Source organism: Hemitrygon akajei, chromosome 5 (genome assembly GCF_048418815.1).
Source record: "Hemitrygon akajei chromosome 5, sHemAka1.3, whole genome shotgun sequence".
NCBI classification, from domain to species: Eukaryota; Metazoa; Chordata; class Chondrichthyes; order Myliobatiformes; family Dasyatidae; genus Hemitrygon; species Hemitrygon akajei.
Window position 1 is genome coordinate 78,761,824 of NC_133128.1, and position 13,047 is coordinate 78,774,870.

A 13,047-nucleotide genomic window follows, 5' to 3' on the forward strand; every position below is an offset into this window, starting at 1 on the left:
GCTAACAGCTCTGAAGATCTATTTTGTGCCCAATATATTGATGCAATTATGAAGAGAGCACACATGTGGCCACAATTCATTCAGAGTTTGAGGAGATTAGGTATGGCACCAAAGATGGGGAGCATTCTAACTGGTTGTATCACCGTCTGGTATGGAGAGGCCATGACACAATCTGCAGAGGGTTGTAAACTCCACCAGCCCCATCATCCCCATTAGCCTCCCCACCTCGAAGAGATCTTTGAAAGGTGATGCCTCAAAAAGGTGACCCCCCACCACCATCCAGGGCATCCCCTCTTCTCATTCCTACCATCAAGGAGGTCCTGAAGACACACACTCAATATTTTAGGAATAGCTTCTTTCCCTCTGCCAACAGATTTTTGAATAGACAATGATCCCATGAACACTACCTTACTTTATTTTTTGCTCTCTTTTTGCACTACCTATTTCATTTTTCAATATATTCCTTATTACAATTTATAATATATTTTATGTATTGCATGTAGTGCTGCCGCAAAACAACAAATTTCATGACATATGTCCATGATAATGTACCTGATTCTGATTGAGTGGGAGTATGCACATCTTTATATGCTTGGTAAACAAAAGCCAATGATGAACTGGAACTTAAAAGAAATTAAAAACACACTGGGTTCTATGCCAAATGATCTTCCAGTGCTGAATTGTTTTTAATAAAAAATAATTAGTGCTACCGGTGTGGCCTCCTGTCTATCGGTGAGACCCAATGTAGATTGGGAGACCGCTTCGCTGAGCGCCTACGTTCTGTCCACTAGAACAAACAGAAGGGTTTCGGCCCGAAACGTCGACATCGCTTCTCCCTATAGATGCTGCCTAGCCTGCTATGTCCTATCAGCATTTTGTGTGTGTTGTTGTTTGAATTTCCAGCATCTGCAGATTTCCTCATGTTTGCTCTTCCAGGGGCCACCCATTTTAATTTCATTTCCCATTCCCATTCTGACATGTCAGCCCATGGCCTCCTCTACTGTCACAATGAGGCCACACTCAGGTACGAGGAGCAACAGCTTATGTTCTATCTGTACAGCCTCCAACCTGATGGCATGAACGTTGATTACTCAAACCTCCCCTTCCCCTTCACCATTCCCCATTCCCATTCCCCTCTCTCATCTTATATCCTTATCTGCCTATCACCTCCTTCTGGTGCTCCTCCCCTATTTCTTACCCACATTTCTTTCTTACATGGCCTTCTGTCCTCTCCTTCCAGGTTCCCACTTCTCCAGCCCTGTATCTCTTTCACCAATTAACTTCCCAACTCTTTACATCACCCCTCACCCTCTCCCAGTTTTACCTATCACCATATAGTTCTTCCTCCCCTCCCCCCACTTTCTTCCTCTGACTCCTTGTATTTATTTCCAGTCCTGATGAAGGGTCTCAGCCCAGAATATTGACTCTACTCTTTTCCACTGATGCTGCCTGTCCTGCTGAGTTCCTCCAGCATTTTGTGTGTTACCTTTAAATACTTGTTTTTTTTTTCTCTTATTTACTTATTTTGTAGCCTGCAAGTCTGTCTCTAAGTACTAATTATTTTTTTTTGTATAATTGAACCGGGCTCAAACCTGTACGCTGATTTTGACTATTTTTTAGGAATATTTTATCCCCATTTGTCTTGGCTTCCTTTCCTCAATAACACCATTTATCTCCTGGTGATCATTCCATGTTTTTGCGACCTTTTCTTCAGCAGATGTACCCACTCTTCTAGGCCTCGTAATACCTTCGGCTAATATGTTCTCTTCAGGCCCAAGTTTAGAACTACTTTAGCTTGGCAGATGGGTGACAATAGAACGAATCAGTTATTTCTACGTATTTTGTTGTATTGGTCTCTCGAGTCTTATTTTCTCTGATGTTCTCAGTTCTGCCTTTTCACCTTTTGGACTAGTTAATGTCCATATATATGACAGCATATTCAGACTTGGCCAGATCTGTCTCATCTGGCTCTTTCAGTAATGGGCAATTAATTAGGCTAGTCAAAGGAAATCATTGATGATGCTTTGTTGAAAGGCAAGGCCAAGCATGACCTTGAACCATAACAATGTCATAAATAATGCATACAAATCCAGGGTAATCTAAGATGATGAGTACATTTGTTCTTCCATTTCAGTTTTTCATGAAGACTGGCTCACTGACCTTTGAGGGTCTTGGACCCTCTGGCAGTAGCCTGAATATCCAGATGGCCAGTTCAAGCCTGGCAATGGCATTTGTTTGCAGATGTCTTCCTGAAATCCATAATTTAATCATGCTTTTATCAATGAATGCCAATAATGACCTTTTATTTATTCAGTTAATATAATATAATCAAGTACAATAGCTTCCAGATCACTTTTAGATTGGATGTAGGTGATCTGAGCTGGGGTTAGTTAATGTAGGTGATCTGAGCTGGGGTTAGTTAGGTGATCTGAGCTGGGGTTAGATAGGTGATCTGAGCTGGGGTTAGTTAATGTAGGTGATCTGAGCTGGGGTTAGATAGGTGATCTGAGCTGGGGTTAGTTAATGTAGGTGATCTGACCTGGGGTTAGTTAGGTGATCTGAGCTGGGGTTAGTTAATGTAGGTGATCTGAGCTGGGGTTAGTTAATGTAGGTGATCTGAGCTGGGGTTAGATAGGTGATCTGAGCTGGGGTTAGTTAATGTAGGTGATCTGACCTGGGGTTAGTTAGGTGATCTGAGCTGGGGTTAGTTAATGTAGGTGATCTGAGCTGGGGTTAGTTAATGTAGGTGATCTGAGCTGGGGTTAGATAGGTGATCTGAGCTGGGGTTAGTTAATGTAGGTGATCTGAGCTGGGGTTAGTTAGGTGATCTGAGCTGGGGTTAGTTAATGTAGGTGATCTGAGCTGGGGTTAGTTAGGTGATCTGAGCTGGGGTTAGTTAATGTAGGTGATCTGAGCTGGGGTTAGTTAGGTGATCTGAGCTGGGGTTAGTTAATGTAGGTGATCTGAGCTGGGGATGCCTACCATCCCCAATGCACTCCACCTTCGCAGGGCAATAATTTGGTTTGCCCATATTCCTCCAGTGGATATGCTGCTGTATGAGAAGCCCCCATTCTTAAGCAAAGATGCCCACCCACTCTTGATTGTGGGAGACTGTGTCTCAGACCGTTAGAGGAGGGCCACAGAGAAATTCGAGGAATATTACTACTACAGTAAATAGATACCTATCCTTGCAAAGCATGCACTTCAGTTAAAGAGCTTGCCCTGCATGAAAATGAGAATGGGAATATGCCTTTAGCATTACAGCATTTCTCATGGATTCTTAGCATGCCCTCTTGGCCTTAGCACACCTATGCCGTGGACCATCAGAGGCCTCTAGTGGTGATACAGCTCCAACCACAAAACTAATGCTTGACGTGCTGTTGCCATTTCATTGTTCATGAATCAAAATGCATAACTAAAGTGAGATATTGTAATCTAACCGCCGGCTTGGTTCAGCTCAGCATTCTCTCAGAAATATATAGAACATTGACAGCAAACTGTGTCAGCCATCTCAGAGGGAGTTATGCATTATGGGTCAGCTCTGTTGTTCGTACTGTTGCTTTCACGCTGCAGTGCGATAGGAAGAGAAAAACCTCCTGTAATTGCATTTGTTGATCGTAGCTCAGAGCAAATCTTTGCAGTGAGAGGGATAATTCAGAATTAAGGAAGGGAAATCATATTCCACCAATATAGGAAGAATGATCAGTCAAATAAACAGAAATTCCAGTTTTGACTTCTGGGCAGAGTAGCTGTGCATCATGGATTCTGAATGTACTTTTTCTTCATTCATTCACCGGAGTTGACATCACTGGCAAATTGAACTTCTAATATGCATCTCTAATTACCTTTGAACATAACACTTTGTAAGCCCAATTCAATTAAAGAGAAGTCAATCATTTTGCCCACACGTATGGACATCAGAACTTCCTCACAGAACTATTAGTGAACCACGTGCATTTGAATAGGTTTCAATAGGTACATGTCATGTCAGAGAAATATATACAATATACATCCTGAAACTCTTTTTCTTCACAGACATCCACAAAAACAGAGGAGTGTCCCAAAGAATGACAATTGAAAGTTAGAACCACAAAGTCCCCCCCACCCAGCTCCCCCTCCCATGCACAAGCAGCAGCAAGGCAAACCCCCCCCGACCCTCCCCCTCCAGCATAAAAGCATTGGCACCCCCCACCAAGCACTCAAGTGTGCAGCAAAGCATCAACAAAGACACAGACTTGTACCCCAAAGACTACTCGTTCACCCAGGACTCAATATACCACAGGCTCTCTCTGTCCCTAATAAGGGAAAAAGAGGTGTCCCCATTTCACAGTGAGAGGGGAGGCATAACAAAACAACTCGCTGATTTATGATGTTAAAAGTCTGTTGCGTCACTTTTTCTGAGCTCTGTGCCTCTGGGCCCGCTGCTCCTGATCTTCCTTGCTCTCCCGCGATGCATCAGTCAGCGACACCAGCCTCAAATCACCCCTTTCTCCAGAGCCACGAAAATCCAGCACCCTGAAGGCACACTAGCCTTCCAGTCCGTGTCCTTGGAATATTGAAAAGCGACTGGTCGTGAGGCCCTGAGAGCGGGTCCCATTCCCGCAAAGAACCGGACTCAGAGTGTAACTCCAGGTCGGGGTCTTGAAAAGAACCTTGAAAGGGGAAAAAAAAGAGACATCAAAGATAGAAATAAAGCTGTAACTGAAGAGGCAAGCGAAGGAGTTGCCGTTTAGCGACATCATCACTAAGCTCCGCCCTCTTATAAACCAGTCCAGAAGGTTCTTCGTCACCATTACTGAAACTTTTCCATTTCAGATTGCCTCATTAACTGCATTTAATTTTCTCCGATACTCTGACTGTAGGATTACAGTTCACATCATCAATCCAGGATTACTAGACCTGCAGTAAAAGTAATGCACTCAGAGATACACAGGTCTGCTTCTTCCAGTGATGATGCGATTAAAAGACTAAATATCTCGTTATCTGTACAAACCAGTTTACCTCAAAGAAGTCCATTCCTCACACATTCTTGCAAAAGCCTCACTGAGGTAATGAAAATTAAAACCTATGCCTGAAACAACATTATCTAGATCCTTTCAAATCTAAAGCAGGCACATAGCTAGAACGCCCATGCTCAATCTCTGATACTCCAGTGCCAAATGTGTTTACTGCTATGAAAACACTCTGCCCACTCAAACTAAAATGATCCAAAGCTGAATGGTAGCTGCAAAATATCACAAGCCAAAAAACATCAATGGGTTTATGTATCCTTGCTGGAATAACACCACCAGATGTCTAGTCAATTGTAGTCAGGCAAGAGAAAAGAAACCACAGAGGATGACGGACACAGTCTACATGGAACACTGCTGCAAAAATTGCCTAAGGTTGCACAGGGCTGCTTCATGCCAACACAGAGTGCCAGCACTATAGTTACAAGCATCTGTGAGATGCTGTCGCTGGTTTTGTTCTTCACTGGATAGTGTCAAATTCAAACCTTCCAACTGGAGCAAATACTCCACTCTATAATCTACCCACTCTCTGATCCCGTAGAGCTGCTGAAGTTTTGATGCAAGCTCCCTTTCGAAAATATTTGGTCAAAACTACATTTACTACTTTCTACTTGAAGAAATACGAGGTAGATGTTTTCTGTGTCATGGCTATCATTTACCTCTTAACCGATATCACTAGAGTATCTAGTCAACCCCACAATGTTGTTTACAAGAGCTCGTGGAGTTGTTCCTCCACCACAACAGTGACAACACCTTGAAAATGTTTGAATGGTTTCCTGAGAACTTGAATTGCTATATAAATCTAATGATTGTTCTTGCATTCTGCAAATAAGATCATAGCTGATCTGACCTTGGTTTGAACTCCTCTTCTCGACTGAGCCTCGTGACACCATATTCTGCTGTAGTCTAAAAAGAGTTCTCAGCCTTGAATATTATTTAATCTCAACATTCACAGTGGTCAGAAGGAAAAGATTCCAAAGATTTACTATACCCTCTGAGATTAAAATCCTCTCCATCTCTGACAAAAGTGGCTAACCCCCATTTTAGTAGCAAACAAGAGAAAATCTGCAGTTGCTGGAAATCCAAGCAACACACACAAAATGCTGGAAGAACTCAGCAGGCCAGTCAGCATCTATGAAAAAGAGTACTGTCAACATTTCAGGCTGAGACCCTTCTCCAGCCCTGTATCTCTTTCACCAATCAACTTCCCAGCTCTTTATTTCACCCCCTCCCAGTTTCACCTATTACCTTGTGTTTCTTCCTCCCCCCCCCCCCCTCTTTCTTACTCTGACTCTTCATCTTTTCTTCCAGTCCTGGTGAAGGGTCTTGGCCCAAAATGTCAACTGCACTCTCTTCCACAGATGCTGCTTGGCCTGCTGAGTTCCTCCAGTATTTTGTGTGTGTTGCCCTCATTTTAGTACGCTGCCTTCCTTTTCTAGATTCTGCCAGTGAGTAAAGAAATCTCATTTCATTTATCCAGTCAAGCCCTCTCAGAATCTTTTGTGTTTCAATGATATCATGTCTAATTCTTCAAGTATCTGTCTTGTGAAATACAGACAGAAAATGCTGGTTGTGATAAATGGTGATCACGTATGCTGCTTGGCTGACCAGTTTAAGCATTTTCTGTTTTTATTTCAGATTTCTTGCATCCATAGTATTTTGCTTTCTTGTCAATCTAGTAAGCCTTTCTTACACAGTGCATTGAAATTTCATGATGATACATCAATGTAGAGGACAGCATGAAAAGAATGCCAGTTGTTGTTGAATAAGATACCCAGGGGATACCAGGGCCCATTGAACTGTCCATCAAAATGGAAGCACTGACAGAACAAAAGGTACTCACTTTTCCATGGTGCCTCTTCCAGGTGGCAGTTTCAGCAGTGGTTATGTTAGATGTGATGTACTGTCCAACACCAGAGTGTAATCAGACTGAGCTATGGATGAAAGGCGCACATCAGGAAATTGGGGGGGGGGGGGCTATTGACAACTCCACTAAAATTCACGCTTCAGCTTTATGTCACCCACTCTGTTACAGTCAAAAGAAATCTTCAACCACCAGTCAAGAAATTTCACCTGTGCAACACGAGTCACAAAATCAAAGCAAGTACAGACCCAGGATACCATGATCAAAGGTTTAAAACCTAGGGAAAGTGGATTACACAAACATCAGAATCGTCTGCCTGCGTTGACGGAGAGAGCTAGTGGCATTTCAGAGGTGAGAATATTGCGAAGAATCTAGTCATTACTGCTGACAGAAAGCTGGGAAAAGGCTGCAAGGCGAGCGCGGCCTATTTAACCTCTATACTGCTGAATCAAAACGTACACCTTGTACTTTGTGCAACACAACGATAGTGAAACATGGACTTAAGCAGTTGTAGGCAATAACGTTAGCAATGTGATTGAAGGCTGAAACATAGCAGGTGTATCCTGTTGGATTTATTGGTTCCAAAAAAGAAGTCTTCCCTGGTTCAGGTGAAATAAAAAGTAGGTCAGTTCTGAAGAATTTACATCCTTTTATATCAGGATATTAAATTTATAGAATATGTGACCTGAATATTTAATGTGCAGAGCTGCAGTAGAGAGCATTTCACAAGCTATTCTAAATCTCTCCACTCCAATAGCTTTGTGGGTTTTATCCAATGTAAGATTGCCTTTAGTATTCATTATGCTACATCATGAGCACTAAAGGTTATCTTCCTACATTGGAACAGTCTCAGAGAAAGCAAATCACTCTTTAAAGCTTAGAACAGTAGTCTGAATCTGCTTTAAACAGTCAATTTACATTGGAGTTTATTCCAAAGTCACATTCTGTAAATCTGCACCAGCCCTTATTAAGAGGGACATACATCAAGCAACATTACAGTTCACTGTGAGATTCAAGTAAAAAAGTGGAACAGGTCACGGAGAGCGAATAATTGTAAAACCCTGAGAATATATCATGTGTGGATTTTGACAAGCTTATTAACTGTCTATGTTATTTCAAGAAACCTTCTACAATTAAGAAAATAACTTGCACTCGTGTGATACCTATCATATTCTCTTCAGAATATAGTAACTGTGATAAAGTAGAAACTACAGCTGACCAATGTGATAATGATCAGGTTATCTATTTCAGAAATATTTATTAAGGGATATATATTGGCCAGGACATCAGATATAATTCTTAAGTACTTTGAAATTGTGCCATGCAATATCTTATGTGCATATGGAAAGGAAAGCAGAGCCTTGTTTTAACTACCGGTACTCATCCATTGAGTTACACTCCCATGCTGGAGTACTACTTGGAAATTCTGTAGGGTGTTTGTTTCCTGTTGTTTTTTTTATAGCTGGTCCATATTTCTCTGCATCAGTATTGTAAGTTCTAGATTGGTCGTTTGTCTCCTACCAAGTTAGTCCACACTGAGAAGGAGTAAAAATCAAGAGTGGTAACATTTTGCCTCAACATGCGGAGGAGCCATGTCAGGAATTTACTCTTGTAATCACAGTCTGGTCTCCTGCAGGAGCTACCTATTTTTGGAGATTACTTAAAGAAAGAATTGGGCTGGTCTGTGCATCCACTAATTTTGAGCAACCCATTACATTCTCTGTCTACTTTTGTGAATAGAAAAATGTCACAGTTGAGGCCATAGGGGTTGCTAGAATAGTTCTATATTCTTTTCATATGGCAAGCCTTAATTCTTTGCTCCTGACCACCTCCTTGAGGTGTTATTAAAAGTTCTATTTCAAAGCTTGTAATTATATATGAACAGATTTTCTTCTGAAAGATAATAGTGAACAAGATAGGTTTTACAGCAATTGTTTACTCCATGGTCACAATTATTGTCATGAGTATTGAATTGAATTCACATTATTTCTTACATCCTTCACATACACAAGGAGTAAAAATCTTTGCGTTGTGTCTCCATCTAAATGTGCAATCATAGTAATTTATAATAAATAAAACAGTCAATGTAACATAGAAAGCACTTAAATCAGTGTGAGTTAATCAGTCTGATGGCCTGGTGGAAGACGCCTGTTGGTCCTGGCTTTTATGCTGCGGTACCGTTTCCCGGATGGTAGCAGCTGGAATAGATCGTGGTTGGGGTGACAGGTCCCCAATGATCCTACGGGCTCTTTTTACACATCTGCCTTTGTAAATGTCCTGAATCATGGGAAGTTCACAACTACAGATACGCCGGGCTGTCCGCACCACTCTCTGCAGAGTCCTGTGATTGAGGGAGGTACAGTTCCCATACCAGGCAGCGATGCAGCCAGTCAGGATGCTCTCAATTGTGCCCCTGTGAAGGTTCTTAGGATTTGGGGGCCCATAACAAATTTCCTCAACCTTCCTCAAACTTCCTGAAATTTCAAGTTTGGAATTTTAATTTCAAACTTGTTTAATTACTTAAAGTTATATTTCTGAATAAAAGCAAGATGTATACTCATGTCTGACTCAAATGTCAAGGCCTCTTGGTTCCAATCCTGTAATGGAGACTGTGGGTTCAAGTTCTTGACTAAAGGCAAGAGTGCATTTACTAGATGGACAACATGTGAAGTTCTTTCAAGTTCTTAACCAACATTCATTTCTCAACCACCATCACAAAAGCAGATTAACCTACTGTAGGCCCTAGCTGTAAGCAAAATGATGCCACAGAATTATCTCAAAATAAAATTGAGTTGGGATCAATAAAAAAATAACATTTATTAAAGTTTCACACACAAAATGCTGGAGGAACTCAGCAGGTCAGGCAGCATCCATGGAAATGAACAAAGAGTTGATGTTTCAGGCCAAGACCTTTCTTTAGGATTCTTCAGTCCTGAAGAAGGGTCTCTGCCCAAAATGTCGACTGCTTGTTTATTTCGATCGATGCTGCCTGACCTGCTGAGTTCCTCCAGCATTTTGGGTGTGTTGCTTTGGATTTCCAGCATCTGCAGACTTTCTCATGTTTATTATTTATTAAGGTTTAAGATGTTCTTTGAAAATTGGGGTTACCTTACACTGGTCTTAAAACTTGCGTCTAATTCATGTCTACCATGCCCGGTTGCACATTCCTACGGGTTGCAGATTCCAGAAACAAAAAGCAAAGGCACCTTCATTGATCTGTAGGCAATTAGAGCTGACAAAGATATGTTCTTAAATTTAAGTGTATTTCTTTTCTGATTGATATTGTTCTTCAAAATACTGATGTTATTAATGATGAACAGCAGCACATAGTTTTCCTTTTGTTCACATTAATTATTTGCATCAAAAGTCATTAAATGGCACCGTCATTTTAGCTTTATATGAGATGAAAGAGGTAAAGATTTGGGTTGAAGGCCCTTTACTTAACTTGAATCAACTATTTGATAATTATCATTTTGCGTTCTTTTGAATCAGAATGCATATACTGTAAATTGACTGCTATACTTCTTCATTTTGCAACAGTGACTATAGTTCAAAGGTACTTTGTCAGCTATAACATGTTTTGGGTTGTCCTATAGTCATGAACGATGCTATAGAAGTCTTTTTTCTTCATACCTTAGTCAAATGTCAAGATTGTTAAAGACTTTTATGCTTTTATGCATCTTGTTTGTTGTCCTTGACATGTCTAAAATATTGAGGATTTTATTTAATGTGTTGCAAATTGAGGTACAATATTTTCCAACTAACATAAATGGAGCTCAAGCCATGTTCCTTCCTGCTTAGACAGCACAGAATCTCCACAGGTTTTTACTACAATAGGGCATAGTCATAATTTATGCTGAATTGTTTGAATAGCAAATTAATTCGCCATACTTTTGAGTACTGAACAAGGTTCTGGCCTTCATGATACAAAAGCAATATACAATAGAACAATAGAACAGCAAAATAATTAAAAGAATGTGATATCAGAGCTGAAGGAATATGCCTTGGAAACTTGACCCTGGCTGCACTGCATTGCACCCTCCTTTCAAGAACCAAATATTAGAAGCAGATTTCAATGCAGTACCCCATTATATATCACAACATTCAACGTTCTAGGCATTTATCTGTCAGCAAGGGCACAAAGTCAGCAGTTTTTTTTCTCTAGGAAAAAGAAATTTGTGTCAAAGATTTGTTTAAATGCATCTCTATTCCTCCAACAATCATCTACTTGCTTCATTGGTTCAGTTCTTGATGATCAGCATGGGCTCAATAGGTAAAAGAGCCTCATTTCTGTGCTGTATCTTTTTGTTTCTATGTCTATGTCTCTGAGCTTTGTTATGTCAGAAAGAGGTGCTCCTCATACGAGATGTCTCATCGTATGGTGATGCAACATTTGCAAGTAAATTGCCAAAATTGGAGAACAACTCAACCCAACCATCAACCACATCTTCCAAATTATTTTCAAGAAGATACCCTTTGATCCATCAAGCCCACAACTTTTCCCAGCTTTTCACAGTTGATCAAGAATTCTTCCCCACTCACATAATCTTGAGAAGTAATATATATGCTGTCCCAAATGGCTGTATGAGAAAGACAGTGTGGACTTCAATTTCGGCCCAACTGATTCAGAAGGGAATGAACAAACTCATTACATGCAGTTACTATTAAGTCTTCCTCATTAGCCCTAGAGGCAAGTTTCTGAATAACCTCTTTTTAAAAAAAATATACAGACTAAGCACAGAAGGAAATCCTGTCCCAAAGGCAAATTGAAAAAGTAACAGTTGTTCATATTGGAGGTAAGGAATAAGATCAACTTGTCCTTGGCGTTATACACTCGAGGTCATGAGGTGAGTGTGCTCTGTTTTACCCTTTGACCCATGACCGCCTTCCAAATCAGGGCTTCAAGTACTCAGAATCTCTATGTGGAAAGTTGTGTTAAAAAAAAAATCAGAGGGTGCAATTATTCTACTGCCAAGGGTGGTGCAGCCCCAGAAGAAATAATCCAGAAATTCAAGAGCAACGTCATCTTACAAGACTTGAGTCGGGAAAGGCTATACAATATCCCAGTTGAGTCTTTCAAGTAAACCTAGGTTTATTGGATCATGAGATACCAGTGCTTGGTCCCGACAGACACAGTCATTCAGTCATATACTGAAGATATGGTCTCAACCTGTCCAGTGCAAGGAGGGTTGAGTTTTCAGATGGACAGGGAGATGGTTCCTGGTACAACATCAATCAAAAACCTAACTTTGTGTAACAAATAGCTGAACTTGATCTCAGAAAGTACAGACCTGCAAATCTACTGAGAAAAAAACTTTTCTGTTTGCTGTAGGCTGAAATGTTTGGGAGAGGCAGAGAGAGGTGCGGGCTGCAGCTGCCAAAACTTTTGAGACTCATTCCTTTGAGCCCTGTAGTTGTTCTGGTCTAGCGCCAGTGAATCACAAAACACTCCTGCCATCCTCAGGCTCTTGTTTTGCTCCTCAGCTTCCAATGTTTCAGCTTCTTACACAATGAATGCCATGCCTGTTGCTGACTGAATGAGCTGTGTAATATTCCTCACAGGGGTTCTCATCTTCCCATGCAGGCTTGGTTTGTTGCATATGCCAATGCCACCCCCTCCCCTAAATACCCTTTCCACCCCCTTCCCCGCTGCCTCATTTGGTGCTGCATGAAGCCCAGTAGCCGCAGCCATTGCATGAGAATGTGCTCTGCCATTTGACCACGATGGGATTAGGAGGAGAGCAAAAAGCAAGCGAAGTGGACTGAACCATCCCTGGAGCTGCAAGGGGGTGTCTCAGAATACAGTCGAGCTGCAAGCTGTCTTTTGCCCCACTGTTTCTTTCAATCTGACACCACCGCACAACACCTCCACCCGCACAGAGGATGGATAGCTTTCCGACATCACTAGCGTGACTAAAGTGCAAGCTGTTGCTGGAGGAGGGAGGCTGATGTGGTGCTAAGGCGCCATTCTCCACTGCAGCAGCACATCCTGCCTTGGCCATGGGATGCTGTCTGCAGAGGAAGGCAGGTGCCCACAATGAGATTGAAGCGCTTTGCTCGGCAGGGTGAAGAAACTTCGCTGAAGCTGCTTTTAACTCTGTAAGTGCTAAGGGCATATGCTAATACTGTGGTACGTTGAGCATCTTTGCCTGTTATTCAGTGCAGAGGTGAATT

At 41.5% G+C, this 13,047-nt stretch overlaps 1 protein-coding gene across 6 annotated transcripts in view; it reads left to right on the forward strand.

Moving 5' to 3' along the window:
• The window catches only part of nhsa (Nance-Horan syndrome a (congenital cataracts and dental anomalies)), a 463,259-nt gene that overhangs the window by 262,128 nt on the left and 188,084 nt on the right, over window positions 1-13,047 (forward strand). For 2 of the 6 annotated variants that reach the window (XM_073045850.1, XM_073045852.1), the window contains exon 1: window positions 12,813-12,972. The exons of the other annotated variants lie outside the window; for them this stretch is intronic. The gene's annotated coding sequence lies outside the window, so the exon portion shown is untranslated. Of the gene's footprint in view, window positions 1-12,812; window positions 12,973-13,047 lie in introns of those variants that run through there. 6 annotated transcript variants of the gene reach the window in all.